Source organism: Lytechinus pictus, chromosome 3 (assembly GCF_037042905.1).
Source record: "Lytechinus pictus isolate F3 Inbred chromosome 3, Lp3.0, whole genome shotgun sequence".
NCBI lineage: Eukaryota > Metazoa > Echinodermata > Echinoidea > Temnopleuroida > Toxopneustidae > Lytechinus > Lytechinus pictus.
Genome location: NC_087247.1, coordinates 71,412,425 through 71,427,302, shown reverse-complemented (window position 1 = coordinate 71,427,302; position 14,878 = coordinate 71,412,425).

The window sequence follows — 14,878 nt, the reverse complement described above, 5'->3', positions numbered from 1 at the left end:
AGTTCAAGAGAGCTATGTAGCCATTGGACCTGTCACATACTATTATTATACTACCGAAGTCACCTACCCCTTTTTGGTATTCTGTCAATTTATGGGAAAATCTGTCAATTTGGAGCCCCTGAAGAGGGAAGGCGTCGATGTGCTAACAATTTTGTATATGCAGCTGATATAAAAAAGGCCTTCTCTTTCATCTCCAAGTGGTTTTAAGAAATAAAAATGGCATTACTCTAGAGCAGAAATGCCTTTTGCCTCAATGGTGGCTCAAAATTGAATAATTTTCTTATAATTAGGCAAAATCTGCAAAAACGTGGGATGACTACAGCAGCCCCTGAATTAGTAGCATCGATGTGCCAGCAGTTTTTATCTCACCTACATAGCAAGAGTGAGACTATAAGTGCCGCTTTTCGTGCGGCGACGACAGCGGCATATTTTTCTAAATTCACATAAAATGCTGAAACTTCTTCTTTATTTTTTGACCGATTTTGATTTATTTTTGCTTCCACCTGGTAATAAAGCTTCATGAGGTTCATCAAACTTCTACACAGAATTTTGAAATGTGGATAAGAAAAAATTTTATGCCTATTTATGCAAAATATATGCATATTTTTCAAATTCACATAAAATGCTTCTTCTTTACTTGTTGACCGATTTTTTTTTCTTCCATCTTGTAGAGCTTCACCAAACTTCTCCGCTGAATTTTGAAATTTTGAGTAGAAAATTATTTACGCTAATTTATGTGAAATTTATTCATAAATCACAGAAAATGCCCCTTCTTTATTTGATGACCGATTATGATTTTTTTTTCCATCTGGTATAGCTACATGTACATGAGGTTCACCAAACTTGTGCACAGAATTTTGAAATTTTGGCTAGAATATTATTTAAGCTAATTTATCTGCTTTATATGATAGCTCTAGGTGGGGATACAAAACTTCTACACAGAATTTTGAAACTCATTAAATATGCTAATTTATGCATATTTTTCAAAACTCACAAAAAAATGCTTATTTGTTGCCCGATTTTGATTTTTCTTGTTCCATCTGAGAGCTACATGAGGTTCACTAAGGTTCTACACAGAATTTAGAAATTTTGAATAGAAAATTATTTATGCTAATTTGTACAAAATTTATTCATAAATCACAAAAAATACTTCTTCGCTGTTATTTCTTTATCAATTTAAATTCTGTTTCCTCAATTTATGTCACCAATATAATTCACTACAGTGTCAACTGGGTTGAAATAAAAAATGTGTTCAATTTCGTTGCAAGATGCCTGATGAGCTACGCATCATTGATGTGCAAGTTATATCTCCTTGAATATTTTAAATGTTGTCAATGACAACCTTAAAGCTTGTCCCATATGATTGCCATTCATTGCATTGACTAAAGTTGAGGTAGGGATTCAATCCGTATTGTGCTTTCATACATAACAGATGAATTATATACATTGTTACCATGAATACCCAGAACACTTTAGCATCACCAGTTGTGTGTCAGTTAAATAATATCAATATTTTTTATGCTCCTCCAAAAAAATTAAAATTGTTCAACATGTTATCTTTACACAATTTTTGGATAACCCAATATAATTTTAATTCTTTGAGTGAATCAGGATATGATAATGGTGGGATGATTATACACACAGCTCATTTTTGTGCTGACTCAGTGATTTTTAGCTCATCCAGCCCGAAGGGCCAGATGAGCTTATGCCTTAGCGTGGCATCCGTTGTCTGTCGTCCGTCCACAATTCAAAATGCTTCTTCTTCATCATTTTAAGTTCGATTTCAATTATGCTTTGTTTATACGTTAGGTGGGGGATACAAAACTTCTACACAAACTTCTACACAGAATTTTCAAAATATATGCTAATTTATGCGCATTTTTAAGAATTCACAAAAAATGCTTCTTCTTTATTTGTTGACCAATTTCATTTTTTTCTTCTACCTGGTAGAGCTACACGAGGTTCACCAAACATATACACAGAATTTAGAAATTTTGACTAGAAAATTGATGCTAATTTTTCTAAGATTTATTAATAAATCACAGAAAATGCTTATTTACTTATTCACTACAACTTGGCAGAAATTAAAAATTGGTTAAATATCTTTGCGAGGTGCCGGATGAGCACCCCATCAGTAATGTGCTAGTTTATTACTGTAGTTAAACCCCCATTAAATAATTGACTCACATACTCAAGAACAGAGTGTATACATAACACCTGAGTAACTCATTGCTAGAAAGACCTGCTCTTAATATACCGTGTTTACCTGTGATCTGCTTTTGGTTCAGAACCAAAAGCCGATGCAGAATCGGTTTCAAGCCGGTATCAAGCGCAAGTCAGGAATCTTGCACCGCGTTTACATGCTGTTACAGCTCGTGGTGCAGAATCGGCTTGCGTGGCAAAAACCTGAAATGATACGCGCACCAACAATATACGTCATAATAAAGACAACGCTAGATCCGTGCGCTTTGAAGTACGTTATAATGGTAAAGTAAGTGAAATGGGCACCAATTGCCGATGCAGAATCGGCTTTCTGTTTACACGTAGAAAAAAGCCGATTCTGCATCGGCTCGCGGTTCTGAACCTACTACTTTGGTGGTGCAAAATAGCCGATTCTGAACCGAGAGCCGATGAAAGTTAATCGCGTTTACACGCAACAAAAAAGCCGATGCTGCATCGGCTCGCGGTTCTGAACCACGAGCCGATGCTGCGTGTAAACACGGTTATAGTTGAAGTAGGATAAATAGAAATCTTACATCAATGCAAGATGGCAATCTCATCAGTATGAGTATCCCACTCCAATCCACAGTGCTACTCCTAAACTAAGTTGTTTAATACATGTACATATTTTTGTATTAATGCCATCAGTGGTTAATGCATGTTTTGAATTCATCTTTAAATACATGTAGTAAAGTTGATCATCATTTCTTTAGTTTTCTTTGAGTCACTAGATAGGACTAATTCATCCAATTACTCTGAAGCATATATTGACTTCTTACAGTATTATCTACATACTTGACTGTCCATACTACTTATGGAATATTATTTTGACTAATTAAGTTAAATGATAAAATATAGATAATTATTACCTATACGAAGTGTTTCTCCGTGGCAATCATCCATATTTTGCTTTCTCTGATTTCGCAGCGGTCAATATCGTGCTGTATTTTCTCTCTTCCGGGTTTTCTCATTGACTTTGTGTGTAAATTTAACACCGGGCAATATTCGCGAAATCCGGTTGGAACCAGTTTGTGAAGAGACCGCAGTTGTAGCGCAGCGCGGCTCTATATACAGCGCAGCGCATAGTGCGATGCATGCCATGCACATAGACCAATAACTATGTGTATGCGCAGTGTGTACCGGTATGTGACGTGAGAAAATGGCTACTTCTAAGAGATTCGCTAGTTATGGTGCTGACGATTTTGAAAATATAGTGACAAAGATGCTGAAAATACCAAAAAGTCTACGAAACAGGTCGTTGCTGTAATCCGTGAATATCTGCTTGAAAAATCTCTTCTGGGCGATTTCGAGACACTGGATAAAGAGACCCTTGGAAAGATTTTGGGGAAATCTTTTTAATCAATTTACTCTATAGGTAATAATGATAATATTAACTGGCATAGAATGAGACACAAACCTATATTTCCCTCTCTGAATCCAATATTGCCCGCACCTTCGGCTTGGGCAATATTGGATTCACATTGGGCAATATAGGTTTGTATCTCATTCTATGCCAGTCAATATTATATAATTATTACCTATACAAGGCATTTTAGCAGATTAATAAAAATCATATTTCGCTCACTACTTTCAATCCAAGACCAACGAGGTAAAAATTTGCCATGTTGCCCTCCCCGGGCTTTGCCCATAGGAATACTGTACAAAATAGAGGGCAATATTGGCTATATTTCTGCTAGTGTGCTTGCGCAGTAGGAGCCAATTTTGATTGCTAATGTCCGTATTTTAGAAATCTGGCTGGAATCATTTAATGAACCAACGAATTGTAGATAAGGTGCAGCGTGACCAGTGCATACACAAGCGCGAGATTTCTATGTTTTCTACGCATTGAGTGTATGTGCATGCCATGCATGGTGCGCGACTGCAAGGTAACAATTTTCGTCACAATTGCTTATTAAGGGTTACTTCGCAAAGTTCATGATCAACCTGAAATATGAAGTAGTGATAAACAAACAGGCATGTAAACTGTTCCAAATAATAGCTTGAATTACACATTGTACAGCCTAACAGGTAATAATAATATTGACTGGCTCTTCTTTTGGGAAACATCAAATATGTTGCAATTAAAAGAACCATATTGCCCTCGTCTAAAGACTCTGGCCAATATGATTCTGTTGTTGGCGACATATTTGATGTTCCCCTCAAGGCTAGTAAATATTATATAATTATCAGTTTTGTGTTTTCTGGGATACACGTTATTGTCCACAACTGGAATCAGATTGACTGAATGACTAAAGCCTTTTATTGATATAGCGCCATCTATTGATAGAAGCTCAGATAGGAAATTGTGTTCTGTCCTTTGTACAAGCATGATTGAAAAAGTCATCAGTGAATACATGTGAATATAAAATTCACTTATAGTGAACTATGAGAGTGATTTTAACTTTAATACCCCAGGCTGACATACATGTAATTTTTATCTCGCCTGCATTCCGACGGCGGCGTCGTCAACATAACTTAGAAAGTATATGGACCTAGTTCATGAAACTTGGACATAAGGGTAATGAAGTAGTACTGAACATCCTGCCTGAGTTTCAGGTCACATGACCAAGGTCAAAGGTCATTTAGGGTCAATGAACTTGGACCATGTCGGGGGAATCAATATCGAAATCTTAACCAAGGTTAAGTTTGAAATGTCATAACTTCAAAAGTATATGGACCTAGTTCATAAAACTTAGACATAAGGTTAGTCAAGTATTGCTGAATATCCTGCCTGAGTTTCACGTCACACGATCAAGGTCAAAGATCACTTAGGGTCAACAAACTTTGGCCATGTTGGGGTTATTTGAGGAATTGTCATAACTTTAAAAGTTTATGGATCTAGTTCATGAAACTTGGACATAAGAGCAACCATGTATTCCTGAATATCATGCGTGAGTTTCAGATCACATGACCAAGGTCAAAGTTCATTTAGGGTCAGCAAACTTTGGTAATATTGGGGGTATTTGTGGAATTGTCATCATAACTTTGAAATTTTATGGATCTGGTTCATGAAACTTGGACATAATATCAAAATCTTAACCAAGGTTAAGTTTGAAATGTCATAACTTCAAAAGTATATGGACCTAGTTCATAAAACTTAGACATAAGGTTAGTCAAGTATTGCTGAATATCCTGCCTGAGTTTCTAGTCACACGATCAAGGTCAAAGGTCACTTAGGGTCAACAAACTTTGGCCATATTGGCGGTATTTGAGGAATTGTCATCATAACTTTGAAATTTTATGGATCTGGTTCATGAAACTTGGACATAAGAGCAATCGAGTATCCTTGAACATCTTGTGCTAGATTCAGGTCACATGACCAAGGTCAAAGGTCATTTAGGGTCAGCAAACTTTGGTAACGTTGGGGGTATTTGTGGAATTGTCATCATAACTTTAAAAGTCTATGGATTTAGTTCATGAAACTTGGACATTAAAGCAGCAATGTATTTCTGAATACCCTGTGTGTGTTTCAGGAACATGGCCAAGATTAAAGGTCATTTAAGGGTCAATGAACTCTGGCCGTGTTGGGAGTATGTGTTGAATAGGCATCATAACTTAGGAAGTTTATGGTACTTGCTCATGAAACATCAACATAAGGGTAATCAAGTATGAATGATTGTTTTGCACATGTCTTAGGTCACATGATCATGGTCAAAGGTCATTTTGGGTCAATGGACATAATATTTTATTATCATATTAGTGTTTTCTTCTGTGAATAATTATTTATTAGCTGTTTTTGTCACACCTGCATAGCAGAGTGAGACTATAGGCACCGCTTTTCCGACGGCGGCGGCAGCGTCAACACCAAATCTTAACCTAAGATTAAGTTTTTGAAATGACAGCATAACTTAGAAAGTATATGGACCTAGTTCATGAAACTTGGCCATAAGGTTAATCAAGTATTACTGAACATTCTGCCTGAGTTTCAGGTCACATGACTAAGGTCAAAGGCCATTTAGGGTCAATGAACGTAGACCATGTTGGGGGAATCAACATCAAAATCTTAACCTAAGGTTAAGTTTTTGAAATGTCATAACTTTGAACGTTTATTGGTCTAGTTCATGAACATCCTGTGCGAATTTCAGGTCACATGACCAACGTCAAAGGTCAATGAACTTTGGCTATAATGGGGTATCTGTTATATTACCATCATAACTTTAAAAGTTTATGGATCTGTTTCATGAAACTTGGCCATAAGAGTAATCAGGTATCTTTGAACATCCCGTCCGAGTTTCAGGTCATGTGACCAAGGTCAAAGGTCATTTGAGGTCAATGAACTTTGGCCATGTTGGAGGTATTTGTTGAATTACCATCATATCTCTGTAAGTGTATTGGTCTAGTTCATAAAACGTGGACATAAGAGTAACCAAGTATCACTGAATATCTTGTGTGAGTTTCAGGTCACATGACCAAAGTCAAAGGTCATTTAAGGTCATTGAACTTTGGCCATTTTAGAGGTAATTATTAGATTGCTGTCATAACTTTCAAAGTTTATAGATATAGTGTAAAAAATGTGGATATAGGGGTAATCAAGTATCACTGCAAGTTTTAGGTCACATGATCAAGGTCAAATGTCAATGAACGTAGTATTTTACCATTATATGAATGGTGTTTTTTGTGTATAATTATTTTATAGTAGTTTTCAAAGTCAGCACTGCTGCTATATTGAATCGCGTGATGCAGGTGAGACAGCCAGAGGCATTCCACTTGTTCAAAGGAAGCACTGCTGCTACATGTATATCGAATTGCGTAATGCAGGCGAGACTGCCAGAAGCTTTCCACTTGTTATACTAATGGCCTGTTTCACAGTCAGGCGCCACTTTTCTTTAACCTAGGGTGTTAAATTTCAAGTTCAATGTACAGTGGTGATAATTATGTTTTTTATTCCTATGAGTGCATTTTATGAAAATAATAATACCAAGGCTTAATTTATTCTACAAAGCCCAGACATACAATGGCTTTTTTAAAATTTCTATTTATTTTCAATGAAAACACCATACCATTTCAATAGAAGTAGCTGGATTACCCTTTAGAATGCAAGCACTTGGAATTGTTTCAATGATTGGGTAGTGTTCAAGCTCTCATTGTTCCAAATTTTGAGATTTTATCTCTATTTTTGGCTAAAATGTGCCACTCTGAAGGAAAATTCTGGGTCAAAATAGAGTACATGACATCAAAAAGTTTCTCCTATTTGGCAATTCCCTCTTTAGAATGTATGATATTTCATTAACGCAATGTGTGTTTCCAGTGATATACCCATATATAATGCCCACTTTGCTCATGCCTTTCTTTCAAGTTTGTATTTTCAGAAGCTTGGTGGTGCGGATGAGACAAAAAACAGATGTGAACGGACATTTTGATTGAGAATTATTTATCAAGTCCAAAACAATATCAAAATTAAATAAACAGTAAGCACAAATGATATCACCACTCACAAAAACTTATTTTCTTCCCCGAAACATTTTAATTTCCACTGCCAGTGGTGCGGATGTGACAAAATAGGTGTGAACGGACAAGCAATTTCATTATTGGTGTGCTCTCACACAGAAGCTGATGATTGTTAGGTAATATTACCAAACCATAAACCCACTTCAGTTGTAAGAGCACATGTATAATATACACCAGATCTTATTTGTTTCAGGATATAATTGCCTGTGTGGATGTGAAAAAATCAGATGTGAACGGACATTTTCCATTATCCTCCGTTGCTACTTGATACAAGTTCTCAATGCAAATTTAATTCATGAAATTATACATTGACTCTGAATAAGCATGTGGGAATGGTTTTATGATGATAAGATTCTAAATTTCCTTTCAATAAAGGATTTCTTATTGTGCGGATGTGACGTGTCAATTGTGAACTGACATGTATTAATAATTGTCATTGTTCTTCACACTTTAATTTTTCACAGCCAATATTGAAAGTAAATGAATTGTAAAAGCAAAGGCCATGTAAATTCTCATCGAACTGGATACTCAGAAGATATGATTGCCTGAAATTGTTTTATAAAATTATGATATGCAATCAGCTTTTATAAGGCACAAATTTCTTGTAAAATTGTTTCTTGTCAGACTTTTTGTAAACAATGCGCCTTGGTACAAACATCAAATAACCCATTGTAATCACACATATCTCACAAATCTATTAAAGTCAGCAGAATATTATTCATAGTATAAACTACATACATGATATGAACGATTGTACATAGGGTTTCGGGTTAAGTAACTTTTAACCTTTTTAAAAACACATTGCAATGTGTCTCCATAGCTCTTGCATTGTTTTCTGTGCACAGCCGGTGACAGCAATATTCTAAAGGTATGATGTGACGTCCCAAGGACTGACCCATTTATGAAGCAGAGTTTTCATGCTCATGGAAGAGGCTATTTGGGGGCATTACATTTGAGGATATCAATAAGCCAGAAGATATTTGGCTCGCCTGCATAGCAGAGCAAGACTATAGGCGCCGCTTTTCTGACGGCGGCACCATCGTCAACATCAAATCTTAACTGAAGGTTAAGTTTTTTTAATGTTTTCATAACTTAGAAAGTATATAGGCCTAGATCATGAAACTTGGACATAAGGGTAATCAAGTATTATTGAACACCTGCCTGAGTTTCACAGGTCACATGACCAAGGTCAAAGGTCATTTAAGGTCAATGAACTTAGATTATGTTGGGGGAATCAAAACAAAATCTCAACCAAGGTTTAGTTTTGTTTTTTTATATCACTGTGAAAGTTTTTGGATCTGGTTCCTGGAACTTGGACATAAGAGTAATCAAGCATCAGTGAACATCCTGCGTGAGATTCAGATCACATGACCAAGGTCAAAGGTCATTTAAGGTCCATGAACTTTGGCTGTATTAGGGGTATTTGTTGAATTGCAATCATAACTTTGAAAGTTTATTGATCGCGTTCATGAAATGAGTAAAATAAGGGTAATCAAGTATCACTGATCATCTTGCACAAGTCTTTGGACACATGATCAAGGTCAAATGTCATCTAGGATCAGTGAACACAGTACATATGAATGTTCTTTTTGTGAATGATAAATTCTATAGTCTTTTTCAAAGTCCGCACTGCTCCTATATTGAATCACGTAATGCAGGCGAGACTGCCAGAGGCGCTCCACTTGTTGTGATTTAATGTTGATGAATAGATTATAAAGGATATAGGCTTTGCTTATATACCAAATTTATGGATATTTAAATATCTTTAGATATATGCAAGGGAATATTGTATTGTACATCGCAAAGCTGGAAAAAAAAATTCTGGTCATTTGAAAGTATTTTTGTTATTTGCTCTCCCTGATCTTTTCCTTTTGTATTTGGGCAGTTCCAAGGTAACGGAGTGACATTCAGAAACAAACTTTTCCATTCAAACAAAGATTTCACCCATATTTGAATAGTTATTTGCAAAGAAATGGTACCTGACAGTAGTTGCTGAGACCCACTTTTCAAAATAATAACATTTGTTACTTTGATCCACTGAATTAATGAGATATGAATATTCATAAATATGGTTATGGCATGACGCAAAATAGACATCCATATTAAATACATAATAACGGTTATTTATATGCGCTATACACAAAAAGTATCACAATTGTCAGAAGTAAAATATATATATAAATCTTAAGTAACAAAAAAGTATAGAATTGTGTACATTAAATTGCATCAACTATTGGTGTTCTCAACTGCGCCAGATGAGGCCTGGTGGCCTCTTGCTTGCTGCTTCGTTCACCAACAATTTAAGGGACAAGCCCGGTCAGCACATCATTCACAGAAGCTCTATTATAGCACTTGAGCCCACCAGGCCCCAGATGGGTTAGCCAAGTCAAACCAATAGTGAAAATCATCAAAACAAATACATATTAAATAAGTGAAAATAGAAAACTAGATATTTGGAAAAAGATATGACTTGAGTTGTCGTTTGAAAGATGATATGGTCGGTGTTGTACGGATGGTAGAGGGGAGTGTATTCCAAAGTCTAGATCCAGCTATACTAAAACGTTTTCTGCTATGGAGAGGTTTGTTCTCGGAATAACAAGTTTCGTGGTATCATTCAGGGAACGTAGATTACGAGCAGGTGTGTAATGAGCAATTGTGTTTACAAGATATGAAGGACCAGTACTGTTAACCAATTTATAAATGTACAGACAAAGTTTGAACATGACACGTTGAGAAAAAAGGAGCCAATGGAGTTCCCTAATCAAAGGAGACGTATGTACATTGCGACCTACTGAAAACACTAAACGTACAGTGAATTCAGTTTTAGAAACATTTAGTTTGAGGAAGTTTGAAGTCATCCACATGTTTAACTCAGCAATACATAAAGAAATTATTTCCAACACTTCTTGCATACTTGATGGTGAACGAGGATCAAACGCATCATATAATTGAATATCATCGGCATAGATAAGATAGGATAAAACATATTGCTTAAACTCTGTGAACGTAAAATTGCTTTCACAATTTTGATTGATTGGATTCTATGTTCTAGCTTTAATATGCTGCATTACATTAAACAATTGGTGTATTATTTCATTAATTACGACTTTAAACATAAACCCATACCCGGTTATACGGAGTGATGGTTAAAGAGTGACTGAATAATTTATCCTGTTTAAAATTGTTTTTAAAAGGTGTTTCGGTTGCAATTGTCAGATTTTGTGAGCTCTAGATTTGGGAAGCATTGCATGAATTTGTCAGTGATTTTCTCTGAGAAATAAACTACTAGAACTCAGAAGTCTTTGCATCTTTTAATGTGTGAGCAATTTATTAAGTGAAAATCACTTATAAAACTCTCATGAAATGCTCTTCATATCCCCTAAAGGGTACTTCAGGCTGAAATAATATGATTTGAAGAGATGAAGTAAAATCAGCCAAACAAACACTAAACTTTGGTAAAGTCAGACAAGGAATAACAAAGCTATAACCTCTTGCTTTGCATTATTTTGGTCAACAATTCTTTACCTGTCCTCATCAATATGCCAATGAGTAAACATACGATGCCATATCCCCACTTATTTTTTTGCATTATGTGATATGAAATTAAATTATTCAAAATTTTGTTCACCAATAATGAAAGAAAAATTTGATTTACCCATCATTTAATTCATAAGATATTTATTGCTGCAACTTATTTTGTTACAAGGGAGTCGTATTATACACACATTTATGAAAGTATAAAAAAAACCTATGATTTCATGTAATAATACATGTATATGAAAAGGGTAGGTGGGACATGACATCAGCCCTCCTAATGAATATTCATGACGACGTGTGTGTAACTGTTTTCACAAAAATATTGCCTAACTTTTTTTTCAGATAGAAATATTTTCAGCCAATAGTTTGTCTTCCTGATGAAGGGTAAGGGCAAAACTTAAATCACAAAAAGTCATCTTAAAAGATGTTTTAAGATGACTTATCCAGGGTTCTAGGCCATCAATGTCTACATCAATGAATAATTATATTTATAATATATTACGGTTCCCATGTAGCCCTCCCTCATGGCTGCTATTGTTTCAAGCAGTTACCTGCTTATTATAGCTGGCCCCTGCATTTTGTACCCACTTTACTATTTTACTTTATTTATGTAGTTTTCAGTCTTATACATTATTTATATTTTTTGTCACACAAAAATGTACTCATTTATGTCATTGCTATTGTATCAATTTTTTTCATTTGTTACTGATTTATGAATAAAATGCAGAAACTCCTGCAAAAAAAAATCAATATAGAGGATGCCCTCTTGATTGTACCCCTCTCATTAGCCTTGTAGATTTATTTCAGATGCCCATTTTTTATTTGTTCTGTAATGTGCCCTACAGAAAAGAGTCTATGAGAGTGTTTTTTATCAATAAAATGCTACATTTTTTGATAAGCTGTCAAAATCATGTTTGAAGGAGATGTTTGATATTGATTTTCAGATGTTCAAAAATCAAAAGTCAACTTTTGAATGCATGACCAAACACTGATATTTTAGTAATGGGTGTCAAAAATCAAATCAAAAGAAATGGATTAAGAAGACCTCAGGGCATCTATAAATAGCAGAATGTCTCCATTAAATCTTTAAACATAGCTTTTGACAGATTTTTCAAAAATATGATGTTTTTATTGATATGCACCATATTAACCATAAAGGGGAAGTCCACCCCAACAAAAAGTTGATTTTGATAAGAAAATAAAAATCAAACCAGTTGAATGTTACCATGAAACATGCATGATTTTTTATTAGTTAATGACTAGTTTATGCATCAAATCATGCCACATTGTTCCATGTGATGATGTACTCTGGCCAGTACAGAACAATGCTTCAAGTGTTGTGCCAAAATTTTAGAATCATTAAAAGTGGCAGGTGCCATTTAATAGACCAGTTCGTAGTTACTTCTGGGACAATTTTGGTCAAATGAGCTTTCATTTCTTTCATTAAGAAAGGTAGATTTCAAAGCAAGATATTACGTATGCATGCCCTACATAGCGGGATGAAGAAATTAAATAGACCAGGTGACTAGAATAGCACATCAATGAACACTCTATGAAGTTATTTGTTGCATTTCTACTTTGAATGCATATACTAGAGGGTGTTGTACAATGTACTTGGCAAACTGTGAAATATCAGTACCAGTCATTTGTGGACACATTTTTTGTGGATGTGAATGAAAAACACAATTCAAAAGAATATATGAATAATCAAGACATCAAATTTGGTGCTTATCTCATTATATTTTAAACCACCATGTCACTGTAGTACAAATGACCTTCCTCTGATCATGCGCAGAATCTTCTGATCATGCGCAGAGTGGAACTACGAACTGGCTTATTGCTTGCACATCTCCACTAGTTAGTGTTTGAAAATAAGCACTGACTTGTAATTGAGGTTTGATTGTCTATAAGAGGAAAATGATTTACCAAGTTCAAATACAACAGCAACATTACATCTAGCACTTGCCAGATATGAATCTAACAAGATTCGTGCACTTTTACATGGCTGTTGCAGAGCCGCTACCATGCTATGCCTATGATCTAATGAGTTCCAGAGACCTCCTTTTTTATGTGGTCAGTTCCAGAGCATATATTGCATTTATAGCAATTCTTGATCCAAGAGCTGTTCCAGAGACTCCCATTTTTGGAACAAGATTTATTTCCAGAGCCCCCTATTTTTGGCTTTGGCGTGGCAAATGGGTATCATATTATTATTTTAGTAGTACTCCCCCCCCCCCCCCCCCCGGGGGGAGTAGAATAGGTTATATCTATTTGCGTCCCCCCAAATGAAGAGAATAGAATATCAAACTAAAAATGTAATGCATATTTTTTCATGTCTTTATCATGGATTCATTACAGGAAAGTGACCATGAAAGTCGCCTTGATGAGGCCATTTGTAGGACTCTTGTTTGTGGCTTAATGTCAGTGGAAGGACATGATGAGGAAAATGAAGATAGTCATGGTCAATGGCTTAATCCTACTGAGGTGAGTAAGCACGTTTTATATAAAGCCTAGGGTTCACCTGGCTTTGAGTTTGGGTGTGTACATTATTGCATTGATTGTGAGAAAGGACAACTTAATCACAAAATTACATGGATTTGCTTTTGATTTGTTGTTGATAGTGAGAAAATAAAAATTATGAATGGGAAGAATTGAGTAGTTGGTTGGATTTAGGACATGATAAGTGAAAAATTCAGCTTGTAAATGGAAAACAAGGTCATAATTCACACTTCAGTAAAGTCGAATTAATTGATGTTTATCCATATTTAAGGAGAGATCACTTTAAGATTGCTATGAACTTTCAATTCTAATTCCATGTGTAATGAGGAAAGACTCACCATTAGAAATATCTTACACAAATATTTGGGTAGTTCATGCATTATATGTTCCTCATTGAAGTGTTAGTGCATGTTTTTGTGAAAGAAAATAAGCAAAACAAGTATAAGCCAATATCTTGGGTCAAAAAATATCAAGGGGGCTTAACAACCTTCAGATTTTTAATGAACAATCATCATTGGCATGAACCTATACATAAATTGACACCAATGTTTGCTGAGTAATTTAAAGACGTTTTTAAGTCAATATCTACGATGTCTCTGTTATGATTGAACATAAAATTGAATTATCCAAAACATAGCAATGATTGTTTGAACTATGAAGAGTCAGCACTAACAGTTGAGGAAATGTGCCTTTTATACAACATACAATCAGGAAAAAATCACATATTTTGATAACTTTTTGCTAGTGATGTTCCAAGCTTCAGCAGACCTTTGTCTTAGATGGATCAGTGCTTAAAAAAAGTATGTATTTTGAAGAAAAAGTGTATTGTTTAATTCTTCAACCCAATGATATCCTTTTTAGTGAATCGGTACAGTTATATGTACATTGTCTGAATCAAAATGTGAAATAAAGGGGACAAATAAAAATTGCCTGAATTTCAATTCAGAATCACATGTGGCTTGATGCTGCAAACTTGTGAGAAAAATGTAAGAATAAAAATAATCAAACATTGGTTCACAATCTTTGTGTTATTTATATAATATTGACTGACCTTGAGGGGAACATCAAGTATATTTCCCACAATAGAATCATTTTGGCCTGATTCTTTAGATGAGGGCAATATGTTTGATGTTCCCCGAAAGAAAAGCCAGTCAATATTTTTATTATAATCCAA